General features: G+C 38.6%; 2 long non-coding RNA genes across 3 annotated transcripts in view; one reads left to right on the top strand and one right to left on the bottom strand.

The window, feature by feature from the left end:
• Positions 1-9,239, top strand: part of LOC138350201 (uncharacterized) — a 76,310-nt gene extending 67,071 nt beyond the window's left edge. The window contains exons 4-6 of one of the 2 annotated variants that reach the window (XR_011222011.1): positions 1,348-1,404; positions 5,020-6,489; positions 8,669-9,239. This is a non-coding gene — a long non-coding RNA (uncharacterized lncRNA). The remainder of the gene's footprint in view (positions 1-1,347; positions 1,405-5,019; positions 6,490-8,668) is intronic. The other variant, XR_011222012.1, reaches the window with a different exon arrangement.
• A 2,475-nt stretch (positions 9,240-11,714) lies between these two features.
• Positions 11,715-15,953, bottom strand: LOC123747857 (uncharacterized). The gene is made up of 3 exons (XR_006771725.2): positions 14,932-15,953; positions 13,452-13,593; positions 11,715-11,787 (listed from the first exon to the last, which is right to left on the bottom strand). It is a non-coding gene; the product is annotated as an uncharacterized lncRNA (long non-coding RNA).
• Between the last annotated feature and the right edge of the window lie 474 nt (positions 15,954-16,427).

The raw sequence follows: 16,427 nt of genomic DNA on the forward strand, positions 1-16,427 counted from the left end.
CAAGCCACCGAGCCTGACAGGAAGAGTGGCTTGTTTCCACTGGCATTCGTTGAGAGAGAGGTTAACAACTTTTTCCAGCATGGTCTTCAGTAGGAGGTCATACTCGTCAAGCTTTGGGTTGTTGTAAGATGGGGCGCACCTCAGAAAGTAGGTTAGCCTCGGAAGGGATAGGCATTTGGTGAGGAGATAAAAAGCATCGTGGGCATCGATGTCACCTATTCTGTCTTCCATCCTCCTAAGGTCTGCGATTTTCTTGTCGAGGATCTCCTCAATGGCGTTAGACCCGAGGGGAGCTCCAAGGAGGGTGCTGTTCTCGGCCCTAATGACATGGGCTCCAGGCAAGGCAGACCTTATTCTAGCTACGATGTCTGGGTTGGAGGAGACTACTTCAGACTTGGAAGGGTTCAGGACGAGACCCAGGCTTACTTCTTGCTCCCTTATTTTCCTGATATCTGACAAGAGGTGGTCTACGGTGCCAGCTATAGTGCCATCATCCAAAAACCAGATGTTGAACTCGCTGGACAAGCTTTCGGTGATTTCTTTTAAGACTAAGCAGAAAAGAAGGGGAGCAAGAGGATCACCTTGCTGAACACCTTCACATGATCTGATTTCATGTTCACCAAAGAGCAGTTTTGACTCGCCACTGTAGCACGATAGTATGAACGGGTAGAGGGGCCGGAAATGGCGATGTACGGCACAAAGTACTGCATCTCTTCTTACCATGTTATATATATATATATATATATATATATTTTCAGTGATATATACTCAGATTAAATTAGAAGATTAAATTCTGCAGAACATGTAAATATATAAAGTTCACATAAAGTAAGTAATTATATAAAGTTTATATTAAACACGGTTTATATTATAGACTTAACAAAGTTGATATTATATAAAACTTAATATTCACATATGAATATTCATATACATTCATATACTTCATATTTCAGGTATCTAGTCTTTCAAGATTTTGAGACTTGACAGCAGTACTGAATAATAATAATTTCATAAAATGTTATGGCAGATTTAATTACTATGTTGACATGGGTGTTGTGAATGACTTCCCTTGTATAGTTAGTCCAGTGCATTATACAGATGCTTAGAACACAGAACTGGCTCTTCTGACTTGTCATTCTGTCATTAGATATTAAATGGGATATTTCTTATAGACTAAGATGTGCATCCAAAATGCTGGTTTTAATTGCTAGTTTACATAGAATAGAGGAATTTGTCCTAAATCATTCTCATTTAATATGTTTATATTTTCACGCTGCTTCAGACATGGAGTAGCGGTAAGGACACAACCCCTCATGCATTCCTCTATCACTTTCTCTTCTTTTATAGGAAATATTTGGTTTATTCTGTAATCAATTGGACTGGAGACCAACGCTTATACAAAGGGTAAAATTGTCGAGTCGTTATATGCAATAACAAAGCTGAGCTAATACTGTATTCAAATTAGTGATAAGTTGCTTATCTTATTTACTAATGTGTCGTGAGCAGGTGTTACAGTAACTGGTCTGAAACATTAATTTTTAATACTTAATACATTGTGTGCTTGAGCTAATCCCTTTTAATAATGACCTGGAACTGGTGTTCCCGTGCAACGTGGTAATCATGTGGTATAATAATCTTCCCCGGCTCTTCCCATTCTGCATAATTGTACTGTACTGATGATACTTTTTGGCAGATATTTAGATGATGAATCTTTACAATGGGATGGTGATGGTCTCTCTTGTAACATTTGTGTAACTATTGTGGTATTGTTGAGGTTCTTAACACAAGTACTGTACTGTAATTGTTGCTAGTTTTAATGTACTGTACTCCTAACAGAGTGTGAGTGTGAGTGTGAGTGTGAGTGTGAGTGTGAGTGTGAGAGAGTGTGTGTGAGAGTGTGTGTGAGAGTGTGTGAGAGAGTGTGTGAGAGAGTGTGTGAGAGAGTGTGTGTGAGAGTGTGTGTGAGAGTGTGTGTGAGAGTGTGTGTGAGAGTGTGTGTGAGAGTGTGTGTGAGAGTGTGTGTGAGAGTGTGTGTGAGAGTGTGTGTGAGAGTGTGTGTGAGAGTGTGTGTGAGAGTGTGTGTGAGAGTGTGTGTGAGAGTGTGTGTGAGAGTGTGTGTGAGAGTGTGTGTGAGAGTGTGTGTGAGAGTGTGTGTGAGAGTGTGTGTGAGAGTGTGTGTGAGAGTGTGTGTGAGAGTGTGTGTGAGAGTGTGTGTGTGTGTGTGTGTAATTACCTAAGTGTAATTACCTAAGTGTAGTTACAGGATGAGAGCTACGCTCGTGGTGTCCCGTCTTCCCAGCACTCTTTGTCATATAACGCTTTGAAACTACTGACGGTCTTGGCCTCCACCACCTTCTCACTTAACTTGTTCCAACCGTCTACCACTCTATTTGCGAAGGTGAATTTTCTTATATTTCTTCGGCATCTGTGTTTAGCTAGTTTAAATCTATGGCCTCTTGTTCTTGAAGTTCCAGGTCTCAGGAAGTCTTCCCTGTCGATTTTATCAATTCCTGTTACTATTTTGTACGTAGTGATCATATCACCTCTTTTTCTTCTGTCTTCTAGTTTTGGCATATTTAATGCTTCTAACCTCTCCTCGTAGCTCTTGCCCTTCAGTTCTGGGAGCCACTTAGTAGCATGTCTTTGCACCTTTTCCAGTTTGTTGATGTGCTTCTTAAGATATGGGCACCACACAACAGCTGCATATTCTAGCTTTGGCCTAACAAAAGTCATGAACAACTTCTTTAGTATATCGCCATCCATGTATTTAAATGCAATTCTGAAATTAGAAAGCATTGCATAGGCTCCTTGCACAATATTCTTAATGTGGTCCTCAGGTGATAGTTTTCTATCTAGAACCACCCCTAGATCTCTTTCTTTATCAGAATTCTTTAAAGATTTCTCACATAATATATAGGTTGTGTGGGGTCTATGTTCTCCTATTCCACATTCCATAACATGACATTTATTAACATTAAATTCCATTTGCCAAGTGGTGCTCCATATACTTATTTTGTCCAGGTCTTCTTGAAGGGCATGACAATCATCTAAATTTCTTATCCTTCCTATTATCTTAGCATCATCAGCAAACATGTTCATATAATTCTGTATACCAACTGGTAGATCATTTATGTACACAATAAACATCACTGGTGCAAGAACTGAACCCTGTGGTACTCCACTTGTGACATTTCTCCATTCCGATACATTGCCTCTGATTACTGCCCTCATTTTTCTATCAGTCAGAAAATTTTTCATCCATGATAGAAGCTTACCTGTCACCCCTCCAATATTTTCCAGTTTCCAGAACAACCTCTTATGTGGAACTCTGTCGAAAGCCTTTTTTAGGTCCAGATAGATGCAGTCAACCCAGCCATCTCTTTCCTGTAATATCTCTGTGGCCCGATCATAGAAACTGAGTAAATTCGATACACAGGATCTTCCTGATCGAAAACCATACTGTCTGTCTGATATTATATCATTTCTCTCCAGGTGTTCTACCCATTTAGTTTTGATTAGCTTTTCCAATACTTTCACTATTACACTTGTCAATGATACAGGTCTATAATTGAGGGGGTCTTCCCTGCTGCCACTTTTGTAGATTGGAACTATGTTAGCCTGTTTCCACACGTCTGCTACGATTCCTGTACACAGGGATGCCTGAAAGATCAGGTGAAGTGGAATGCTGAGCTCAGATGCACATTCTCTCAGAACCCATGGTGAAACGCCATCTGGGCCAGCTGCTTTGTTCCTCCCGAGCTCCTTTAGCATATTTTCCACTTCATCTCTAGACACCTCTATCCGCTCTATGTTGTTCTCAGGAATTCTTATTGTGTCTGGTTCTCTGAAGATTTCATTTTGTACAAACACACTTTGGAACTTTTCATTTAATGTTTCACACATTTCCTTTTCATTTTCCGTGAATCTGTTTCCCATTTCCAACCTCTGGATATTATCCTTTACCTGCAATTTGTTGTTTATGAATTTGTAGAATAGGCCCGGTTCTGTTTTACATTTATCTGCTATCCCTTTTTCAAAATTTCTTTCTGCCTCTCTCCTTACTGCTGTATAATTGTTTCTCGCATCTTTGTATCGCTGGTATGTTTGGGGGTTTGGCCTCTTCCTATACTGATTCCATTTTGTGTGTGTGTGTGTGTGTGTGTGTGTGTGTGTGTGAGTGTCTGTGTGTCTGTGTGTCTGTGTGTCTGTGTGTCTGTGTGTCTGTGTGTCTGTGTGTCTGTGTGTCTGTGTGTGTCTGTGTGTGTCTGTGTGTGTCTGTGTGTGTCTGTGTGTGTGTGTCTGTGTCTGTGTCTGTGTCTGTGTCTGTGTCTGTGTCTGTGTCTGTGTCTGTGTCTGTGTCTGTGTCTGTGTCTTTGTCTTTGTGTCTTTGTCTTTGTGTCTTTGTCTTTGTGTCTTTTTGTTTGTGTCTTTTTGTTTGTTTGTCTGTTTGTTTGTCTGTCTGTTTGTCTGTCTGTTTGTTTGTCTGTTTGTCTGTTTGTTTGTTTGTCTGTTTGTTTGTTTGTTTGTCTGTTTGTCTGTTTGTTTGTCTGTTTGTCTGTTTGTCTGTTTGTTTGTCTGTCTGTTTGTTTGTCTGTTTGTTTGTCTGTTTGTTTGTTTGTCTGTTTGTTTGTTTGTTTGTCTGTTTGTTTGTTTGTCTGTTTGTCTGTTTCTGTTTGTCTGTTTGTCTGTTTCTGTTTGTCTGTTTGTCTGTTTGTCTGTTTCTGTTTGTCTGTTTCTGTTTGTCTGTTTGTCTGTTTGTCTGTTTGTTTGTTTGTCTGTTTGTTTGTCTGTTTGTTTGTTTGTTTTTATAAGTAATGTTCAGCTTATTAAATAGTTGTAATTGAAAGTTATTAGCATAATAGTGTATTCATACACACTGCTTCAGCATAAGATTTTTATTTACAAATTTGATGAAGAATTTTTTGTACTATAATAAAATCAATCTTAATATTAGCTTGTTCATTAATGGACCACCCATATAATTATTTCTAATCGTGCATACCTTTCTTCCCCTTCCAGTATCACCAGTAAGCTTCGGTTTAAATAGCTTCTCTCCAAGCCTTACAAGTAGCGAAGACGAGGTAGATGAGGCGGAGCCGGAAGGGGGAGCGTCAAGAGTAGCTGGCAGACCGTGTGGGAGACTAAGGGCTGTGGAAGAAAATGGGAACTCTGAGGATGACAACGATGAGGGAAAGACACAAGTTGTCATTGATAGCTTGAAAGATTTTGCTTTTGTGGATGATGCCAAGATGCCAGCAGTCAGTGAAAATGAACAAAGCAGTGACAATGATGATGCAACCAGTGGTCCATGGAGATATAAGGAATTTAATAAGGAATATGAGCCCTTGAAAAGTGTTGAGCTCCTTAGAAATCTTGGAAAGAATTTTAGTACGTACCTTCCCCCACATTCCATTGGAAGTGATACAGAGACGGAACCTTGATCTTGTTGAACGTTACTGAGCTGTGCTTTATCTTTTTAATATCCTTTGGGATAAATGGTGCATTTACCATAGCATTTACCATACAAATGCATACTTATGTCATGTTGACTGGTTGTGTTGTAGCAATGCCATCATTTTGTACTTCAGTTCTAGCATATTGTATATATATTCACATCATGAGGTCACACTTCATTTGTATGTCTACATTCCATGTTAATTTCAAATCTCATGTAAGAAATTAGGTAGTACCCTGTATTTTTCTTGAGGTTACTGGATTTTTTTTTAATCGGCTTTTAAATTCAAAGCTTTTAAGGAATACAATGTTAAAAAGTTTATAAATAATGAACTAGGTCATGATGTTTTTAACTGCTTTGCTTATCTCTGTAAAGGCAAATTGTTTTGGTTGTGAAATTAAACGTCTTGCCTGTCAAAGCATTGGGAAAAAGGTTAGGGCTTTCATACTAAAGAATGCAGTCAGTGAAGTTTTCATGGTTTTTCTTTTTATATAATATCCTTTTAACTTAGCAGCTGTGCTAAATGCTGTAGATAGTCCTCTCTACCAAAGATAAAGTGGTGTATGGAATTTAGGTACACGGTAATTGTAGATTATATTGTAGTCAAATGGCTTTTGTGTGATAATCACATTGAGCAATGGGAGAATGTTGGAGATAGTTATTTCAAAATTCGCATTCAGTATTTTGAAAGAATTTTATACTGGTGAATTACTGTAATAATAAATTTGTACTCTTATGCTTCAGGATGTGAAAGATCTTGGGCTAAGAACATGACACAAAATTGAAGTTTGAATATTAAGAAGCTGCAGACTGATGTAGAATCATGCCATCTTCTGTTCCATTGGCTGCCAGAACTTTGCTGATCAGCGGATCATGTAATAAATTGTTCAGCATAATGAACGACTTTTAATTTTCTTGCTGTATTTCAATTAAGGTCCAACAAGTTTGCGATGCAGTCCCATGCGAGACATTACATAAGTTGGAATGTGAAGGAAAGTGCTGCAATGAATAAGGAAATACCTAAGCAATAGAAGGTAAGAAACCTTTGAATTTGAATTTTTTGAAGCCAGTAAGGAGGGAATCAGGAGTGTTTATAGCACTTGGTATAGAGCTGCATTGCTGAGAGGGAATGTGATGCCGCATAGCACACTTGACACCAAGAAATCACGAATTACAGGGAGAGCACGAATATTGAAAGTGATGTTCCTGGATTTCTAGAATGGCCTTGGTCACTGTGGCAATCAGAAAGGTCCATGTTTTTGTTGCAATGTGGTGCAGGAGAACAAGTGCCAAAGATTGTAATATTGATACCTCTTCCCCTCTGTTTGGCTTTTGCAAGTGTCCCAGCATAGCTGCCCACTTCAAAGCTCATCTCGTATATTTAGTGCTGCTTGTTTACATTTTTCAACAATGTGAAGGTGTTCCCTAGAATGGTTTTAAGCACTACAGGAACTGTTTTTCCTGGTTGCCATTATTGATTTTCTTTCCCACCCACTGGAGTATTCTTCGCTCATAAAGTAGATGATCTCATTTGCTGCTCTTGTAGACTATTTCTCCATTCAATGCCGACTCTAACTTGCAGTCAGTACTATGTCATCCTGTACTACCAGACATGGCTTTAAGTTGTCTTAACTTAGACATTTTACTCAGAAGTATGTTATTCCACGGCCCACGTGTTTGTTACTCTATGGAAATCCTCTTCTATATAAATGATGATTTATTTTTAATCCATTTGTCTTGTTCTAATAATAATAAATTTTTATTTACTAGGTACAAATGGGTTTAAGAGATCTCATAAGATGAGCATTTTGCATTCTTGCAAAGCCACTAACATGCCTAGCATTTTGGGCAGGTCATCATGTTTCACCTCTGAACTGAATTATCAAAGGCTCCTACTATATTTAGTCTTGTGCCATATTTCCTGATGGATGTAGATGCACACTTCTCCATTTGTTTTCTCTAAAGCTGTCTAAACTATCCTATGTTTACCCGTTTATTCCTTTGCTTCTCCATTGACCATTCTTCACCTAGATTCTTTGAATCGTACAGGGTTACACCTTGCCTTTCTTTCATCCCCATTTACAGCTTATATTTTGAAATTGGCATTCCATCCCTACAGGGTCATGGCAATCCTTACTTCCTTCAGTATTTTGCATCGTCTCGACAACACCCTCTTCTCATTTGTGCCATGCTCTGACTACTTTCCATCTGGAGGGACCAGTCATCTCTGCATTTAATTTTTGCCACAAGGATGGTTTGTTTGGAAGATTCGGTTCACCTGTTCAACACATTCCCTTTTGCACAATGTCATGTTAACGTGATGTATCAATGAGAAAATCGGCAGGAGCCACAAGGAAGATTCAAACTTGCACACTTTGTACCCCAAGTGGGCTTGGGATAAGTGAAGGGATAAGTAAATATGTATCAAATGTGGGGATTTGGATACTCCTTATGGCTCCTGCTGATTTCCTTGCCTTCCCTCTTGTTGTTTCTACTTTATCCCCATAGTCTTGCGTGTGAAATGTTGCAAGGCTCTGACATGCATTGGTAAAAGCTTATACCCTTACTACTGTTATGAAATGCCATTTCTTTTAAAAGTTTTCTTGTTATTCACATTCTTGCTTTACACAGGTGGGTCAAAGTCTGCTGAGTTTTTGCTGCTACATTATTTTTCTTGATCCAACCTATGTATGCCACATGGGTCAAAACAAGCAGCTGGGGAGACTCAGAATGCTGGTTAGAATCCCAAGAGTGCTCCAGTGTGTGAAACCCTATGATGTGACCTATTCCCATGTTCTTCGTCTCACCACCCTTGTGCTCATTGCATTCCTTGTATGGACTGCACACACTTATACCCATTACACATTTTATACTGGTTGCACATATTTTGGTTGTACATCCTTGTGCTAGTTGCATCTTGTATTGTGAAATGTTGGCCTATGGAATACATTTCACATTAGATTGCCTGCGCTAGAATGAAATGCCTAGTTTGTGTGTAGTTTTACCATCTGTAAAACTTGTGCACTAAATGTATTTTTAACGTTCAATAATAAAAGAATTAATTGCAGTCTCTCTCGACTGACTTCTCGTAGACTAGTTTATTAGCAGTGCTAGAAGGAATATTTGTCAAAGTTGTTTCCAAGTCATGTGTGCTTGCTTTATATCCCATTGTTATAATGTACTGTTTACTTATCACACTTTATCTGTTTATAGATGCTGTAACTGAAGAGAACTTGAAATAATGGTGTCTGAAGATCCGATGACAATAAAATGGGAACAAGTCAAAGGATCCTTTCATCGAGCTGGAAGAGGCTGCAAGGAGCCAGAGAAGAGAGAGTTGGTCTTAACCCTTTTATATCCCAGCTGCGTTGGGACATCCATGAACATCCATGCCACTGTTCATGCATTGAACAATGTATATAAAGATTGAAGGGTCATACACTGAACCCATCCAACAATATCATGGCCAATGCTCAAAGCAAAGCATATGGGCACTACTTTGTCTACCAAGTTGCATTTTTAACAAAGTGGTCAATTGTTAAAACCATACTCAAGATGGTTTGCATGGTTACTGTGGAACAATATTTTACACAATCGTCAGTGATAAATGCACTGTATGAAGTCTACAATACAAATAAATCTGTTCCTGGGACAGCTCAAAGGTTAGTATATACTAACAATGTGTATAAAGATTCAATTGATTGAACAATTGTTCATTGAACAATGAACATTGGTGTTCATACACAACCAAATTTTTATAATTTTACCTAAAATTCCAATCATTATGTAATATTACCCCCCCCCCCCCCAGCACATCTTATAAGCAAATCACTATACCAGGGTTCAGACAACTTGCTGCACAGTTATGCCAAGTGATTGCTTCTGATAACCTCACATGTGTACTTACGTGAACCATATCTCTTGCCCAAGTCACAGCAGATTAATTAGTATTTACTCTACTATAATAAACCATTTAAACTTTTTGGTTATCTTCAAATCACAAATTGGAGTTTTCCTGCCGGTATCTGAACTTGGTTCTGGACATTACCCGACAGAATAGCAGTGAGTGGGGTATAAGACTTTCTCTTGAGCTGCACCAAGAAAAGATTTACAGCCATTGTACACCTCTACTGTATTCAGCAAGCCGTCACTGGTTGTGTATTACTGAATTTGTAAATATTGTTCCATTCATTGTGTAAAGCTAAACAGTGAACACAAACCATCTAACTTAACATATTCTCCTACAAGGTGAATCTACAAAATTCGACCACTCCAGTCCAAACACACTGATCTTTTCATCCAGCTTCCTCTTAATGTGTATGAACCCCCAAAAGATATTGCAGTAGTATGTTTTTGTCCACAGGCAGTGACCATTTATAACAACTATATTGTTGTTATATCTTTTATATCCCACCGTAACCGGCGGTAGGAAACGGCTCTGACTAGGTTACGTATTGGCCATACCCGTTTAACTCACGGTCACTTAATGGAGCGCTGCCCTGCTCCTTATTGTCCGAATTGCATTGTCCCTCTTACGGTCGTACATATCCTTGTTGAATGTCCTGACTTCCAGGACGAGCGTGTCTTGTTTTCCGACTGTCCCCCGCGGTTGCTTGTCCCTCGATAGAGTTCTTGGCGACTCGGATACTTTTGATATCGTTCGCCTTATGCGTTTTTTGTTCTCGTATTGGCATCCTTGGTGATATTTAGCGCCCTCTGATTATCCCGCACATTTGATGGTGCTACATAGCCTTCCCGGTTTGGTGCCTTCTATTGATAATTACTTATGCTTTACCTGACTGAACTGCATAGCATGTCTGGCTTGCTGGGTTAAAACTGCCCTTTCCATTTTACGAACTTTACTTTCGCCTATTTTTTTTCTCCAATTAAAGCCTCGAAATAACGGTCTCGCCACTATGTTGGGACTCTGCCTCCAGTGATCTAATGTTATCTTGCCATGCTACAAACTGTAACCTATATAAAATATTGAATGCTATTGTTTGTTGTCCTATCGAGTTAACTTGAATTATAAGACCACCTATGCAGTCTAATCTACAATATCACCCTATTTCGTCCAACTAGATTTGGCTCTTGTATGCTAATTGCAAGGATTTCCTGGGCGTCTTCCCACTCCCCTAAATCCCACCACATTCACTATTATTGACCAATCTTCTCTCCCATCATACTCCTCCCCTTTTCCACATCTCCCGCTGAGGCACAATGTTCAAACAAACTTTTAAATTTACTTAAGCTGTGAAAATTGCTCCAGGAAGTGATAGTTTTGAAGAAGACTAGGCAAGTTTGCAAATATAGATATGGCTTGGGAAAATCTACACTGGTTAATTGACAATTGTGAGGCGGAGCCAAAGCTCGACCTCCGCAAGCGCAACTAGGAGAGTAGGAACTGCTAAGTTGAGCTTTTACTAGGAAAATACAACCACGGATGTATTCATTATTCTGACCTTAGACATGTGACCCAATCTGTGGATATAAGTTATAAAATTAAACAATGTCATTGAAAAATTTTGTACATTAAAAATTAGTTCAACTGAACAAAAATTAAGGAAATGTTCAATTGAAATTTTCAAAGCTTGTCTGAACACATTGGGATTCAATTGCTTAATTAATAATTAAATTATTAATGGTTCAATTACAAAATGTTCAGTTGAACACATTGGGGAAATGTTCAACTACAAAGGTTGATTGAACAAACAAAATTTTCAATTGAACATTTTCTCAACTTGTTCAATTGAACATTTTCTCAACTTGTTCAATTGAACATTTTCTCAACTTGTTCAATTGAACATTTTCTCAACTTGTTCAATTGAACATTTTCTCAACTTGTTCAATTGAACATTTTCTCAACTTGTTCAATTGAACATTTTCTCAACTTGTTCAATTGAACATTTTCTCAACTTGTTCAATTGAACATTTTCTCAACTTGTTCAATTGAACATTTTCTCAACTTGTTCAATTGAACATTTTCTCAACTTGTTCAATTGAACATTTTCTCAACTTGTTCAATTGAACATTTTCTCAACTTGTTCAATTGAACATTTTCTCAACTTGTTCAATTGAACATTTTCTCAACTTGTTCAATTGAACATTTTCTCAATGTGTTTACCAGTTTACACACTGTTCAATTGAACATTCTCAATTTGTTCAATCAACCTTTGGGAAATGTTCAGTTAAAGCTTGATTGAACACTTTGAAAATGTTAAATTGAACAGAGAATGTAATTATTAAATAAAATGCAGAATTGTTGAAATGTTTTATTAGTGCTCTACTGTACTAAACCAAAAACTTCACATATATCCTAGTTGCTACACCACCTGGAAAGGAAAAAAAATAAAAAGGAAAATTATATTACAAATATAAACAGTGGGAGGGAAATCAGTAAATATGAACAATTAACTCGTTCTTAGATTAATGCAAAAATTGCCAAACCAGACATGTATGAACATCCATGCCACTGTTCATGCATTGAACAATGTATATAAAGATTGAAGGGTCATACACTGAACCCATCCAACAATATCATGGCCAATGCTCAAAGCAAAGCATATGGGCACTACTTTGTCTACCAAGTTGCATTTTTAACAAAGTGGTCAATTGTTAAAACCATACTCAAGATGGTTTGAGACCGTATTTCGACAATATTCGAAGGGTTCTAATGTCAGTCAGGATGCCAATACGAGAGAAAAATGAGTGAAAAAACTGGTGATGTAAAAGGCATCAAACTCGCTAAGGCTTCTGTCGAAGAAGAGTGACTAAGAGACAGTGGGGAAAGAAAGATCCTAAAAAATCAAAAGTCGTACACAACCTCGTAGAATAATTGGGACAATAAGGAACAAGTCGTCGTTCCATTAAGTCTCTAAGAGTCAAGTGTGTGCGCAGGGGGGGGGGTTACCATGATACACAGTCTAGCTAGAGCTTTACGTCATTGAGGTATGAAAGAAATCTGAACAAAGAATTCCTTTATGGGTGGTGGAACAAATACGAATGACCTTCGCAGCAGTATCTGCAAGTTTATTAAAGGTTACACCATAATGGCTGGGTATCCAGCAAAATGACTATTTGGTTAAAACGAGAATCTTACTGTCGAAAAATGGCAGAACGCAGCACCAAGCTGGACCTTGAAACTAGAGAGGAAGCTGAAGGAAAATGGGAAAATTGCCTCAAAAGCATAAAAGAAAAATTTATTTGAAAAGTCAAATGAATGTAGTTGGGTTTACACACCACCACTGTACCTTCAGGTCGTATGTGAAGTTTTTCCCAGGTCAAAATTAACTGCTACTGAGACCGATAGTAAAAGCAGTACGAATGTAAATATCAAAATCCACCAGAACATCAGAATACTGCAACATTTACGAAAACCAAATTGGAAGAATAAGCAACGATCTAAAAACCTGTCTACCTTTCATGTACCCTAGTCATAAAAGTATGTGTATACGTCTGGTAACATACATGTGTAAAGGAAGAAATGTATGGTTATCTCAGAATGTTCCGGTAATATGTTTATTGTTTGTGATGTGTGTATTTATGTAAGAATACGTTGTACTGATCGGGATGAGAATAGCTTGAGCTACCTCATTCCTTTGTGTGTATTTCACCTCAAACATATTTCAATTTCATGCACCAATTCTAACTTTCGCCACCTCCCCCTCCCCCCAAACAATCCTAGGATCAACACTTACTGAAAGCAGTTACCTCCCAAAGTTAACTAGTTAACGCACATATAATTCTTTCACTTTAATAATCGGATGGATAGGTTCCAGGCAAACATTCAATGAATTACTTCCACTATTTCTCCTCCGCCTCTATTTCCATCCTGTCACGAATACTCTCTCCAACTGTCATCGCCCCAAGAGCCCGTGTATGATAAAGGTACAGCAGCCCCACAGGTCTGCTTACACAATATAGCATATCCAATTTTATAACACTGGTTCAACGCAATGAAAATAACATTAAACTTTAGCAATTTAGTTCAACTTACTATTAGTACAGATAAATAGTAACTGATGTAGTCTTCCGCAAACTGCACCTACTATCAAGAAGAAAAAGATCTAATCTTCCTTTTTAGAATCCCACTTCCTCCCAAGTGTGGTTCCTGTTTAAATTGTCTTTACCCCCACAACCTGAAAAATAGAAATGCAGTTTTATCATTTACACAAGGTACTATTTGCTGTGAAAATGTGTACAATGCCCGCTGTCTTCTTCCTATCTAGGAAAGGGGTAGAGGGTGGGGTAGAGGGTAGGGTAGAGGGTGGGGGGTAGATAAAGCTTAGGAACTTTTGCATTAAGAATACGAGCACAAAACTCGCCAAATAACCCAGGGTGATATGAAGGGACACGCAGGCTTGGACAGAAGGCAAGCTAGTAGGCTTGGAGTTACGATTATTGGGTGGGGAGGCCATTTTTATAAAATTGTTTTTATAAATCTTTATAGTATTGTAATTCTATTCTACTGCGTGCAAGTAGATGATATACATTACACGTACATGAATACACCCATGTATAACCCATTCATATTTATCACGTTACAAAAGTTACTTAAGCAGTTTGAAATGGTGGCCCACAATTCTCATCTGGCCTTATTACCATCTTTGCACGGCCTTGAAGATATTGCGGTAAATGGAAGCCACTAAAGGGGCAGACAAAAACCAATAGATGGGTGGGAGGAGGGAGGAGAGCGTACAAATCAGAGGGGGTGGGGGGAGTGACAGACGCCCATTTAACCGGGATTAAATTACCTTACGTCCTCAAATGAAAAATTACGAATACTTTGTCTACCTTATAAATCTTTCCCACAACTATTTGCATCAAGAGCACCAGGCTGTTCAGTTCCCAGAACGTCTACAGTAAGAGCACCAGGCTGTTCAGTTCACAATTTTACTTCTGGGGGAAAAAAATAGTATTTACACTCCGTAATACTTATGTAATTATATTTTCAAAGCTCAAAATATAAATTTAAAGTGAAATACGCATTTATGGCAATGAGAGTAGTTCAATGCAGGAATAATCGTGCATTGGCCCCAATATTCTTAAAGATGGACGTGTGGGTGACAGTCAGGCAAGGCCAGCGACTAGCTCTATGTTCTTTCCTTGTCTCAGTTGTTAATAGTATGGGATACGCTCGTATGCATGCTATTACTGTACACGGCGCACTACAATACAAGTGGATTGTTACCGAACCACCATGGTAATATTCCACAACTCAGTCATTATATCTTTATATAAATTCCCTTATCACTAAACTATTTGTACGTTCCTGATTTCCTTAAATATATAAACCTTAAATACACTGTCAACCCCCTCCTCGAGACCTTTTTCGCACTAAAAACTTTAAATATAATTACACCGGGCCGGCTCCACGCACATTGGACCTCAACCACAAGACAAATTGCCACCATTAGATTTTGCCTTACATTACTCGCACGGCCCTCATGGCCTCACCCAAGGCATACCGATATTACCTTCAATCGTCGAGAAGTATCGACGCGATCACCAGCTGCTCACATCGTCACTGGTCCTAAGCCAGAGCTACACTGACCCAACCCTCCACCGCCTCGACCATGGAGTCACTCAAAACAAGGAAGCAGCGGCGACTAGTCGTTCGATGTTCAGCTTGACAGCCGTCGTCAAGAATAAAAAAAATCAATCAATATACAAGTCAGCATTTGACATTCAAATTACCATGAATTATGCATATTTAGACAATATACTGTATAAATATATTGTATCACCGTCTATAAGAAATACAAATGATAAATGGGAAAAAAAGAATAAATTTCTGGAAATGCGTGTTGGGTTTGGAACGCTATGATCCACATTTTGGAGGCGCTACCGTATTACATTATTGTAATGCATTAAGAGACTCCACATGCTTGTCCCCCAGCTAGTCACCTGTACATACACCCACACTAACATTCAGAGGCCAATTCACCCACCTGCTGGTTCCCCCACACAGCACAAACCCTCACTCAACCTCCCACCTTCGCACACTGGTTTTAAATACCGCGGTTAATGAATATGTGAATGGAGGAATGCTGAATAAATTTCTTACAATGTATACTGTAATAACGTATGCAATAAAGTATATAGTGTCTGGACGACACATTCATAAATTTGGAAAAGTCAAATGACATGAAGCAAAATGATTGGTTTGGTGTTGGGTTAAAGCCTATCAACTTCTGGAGGGTTACAATGACCTCTACAAGTGCTTACTGAATAACCAGTAAAAATACTCTAGTAAATTCTCAGTGTATGTATACCGAGACACGGGGTACACCTGTGTATACTAACTGCAAATTGGTACTCGGAGCTTATTAATATGAACTATGATAACTGAGGTCACTGAAAATGCCCACTTCGGGAGACAAAAGACAATAGCCACTTGCTAACTTGGAAAATATTAAGAGAAATAGGAAGATGTTTTAAAATTTGCAACCTAACAAATCATATAGTCAAATCATTAAAGATTACCGATTTGATCTTGATATCAACAAAATTTATAGTGAACAACAAAGCCAGTTAATTCGAATACGATCTGCATCAGCAATTCTCAGCGAGAGGAATGATTGCAGGGTCTCTCACGCTTAGTTTAACACACATTGTAATGTTTGAGATTTACCCTGCTGTTGCAGTTTCAATACCCTGGGAATACCTTACGGTGGAAGGGGGGGGGGGGGGAGGATTCAACTCAATTATGCTACAGAGCGCATGTCTGCAAGTTTCAATACGCGGGGCACATTTATAGCGTTTCTTAGGCTTCTAATATACTTATATACAACATTTTTTGAACATTAGAACAAAGGTAGCCCCCCTATAAACACCCAACCCTACGTACTCTTATTGGTCTAACCTGTGGTTAAACCAACACTCCATCCACGTCTGTTACATTACCTGGCATAGTATTCATAGGCCGACAATCCTATACCAAAACTGGCGTTTACCCAGGTCTTTTCTCAAG

The sequence above is a fragment of the Procambarus clarkii genome, chromosome 5 (genome assembly GCF_040958095.1).
Source record: "Procambarus clarkii isolate CNS0578487 chromosome 5, FALCON_Pclarkii_2.0, whole genome shotgun sequence".
NCBI lineage: Eukaryota > Metazoa > Arthropoda > Malacostraca > Decapoda > Cambaridae > Procambarus > Procambarus clarkii.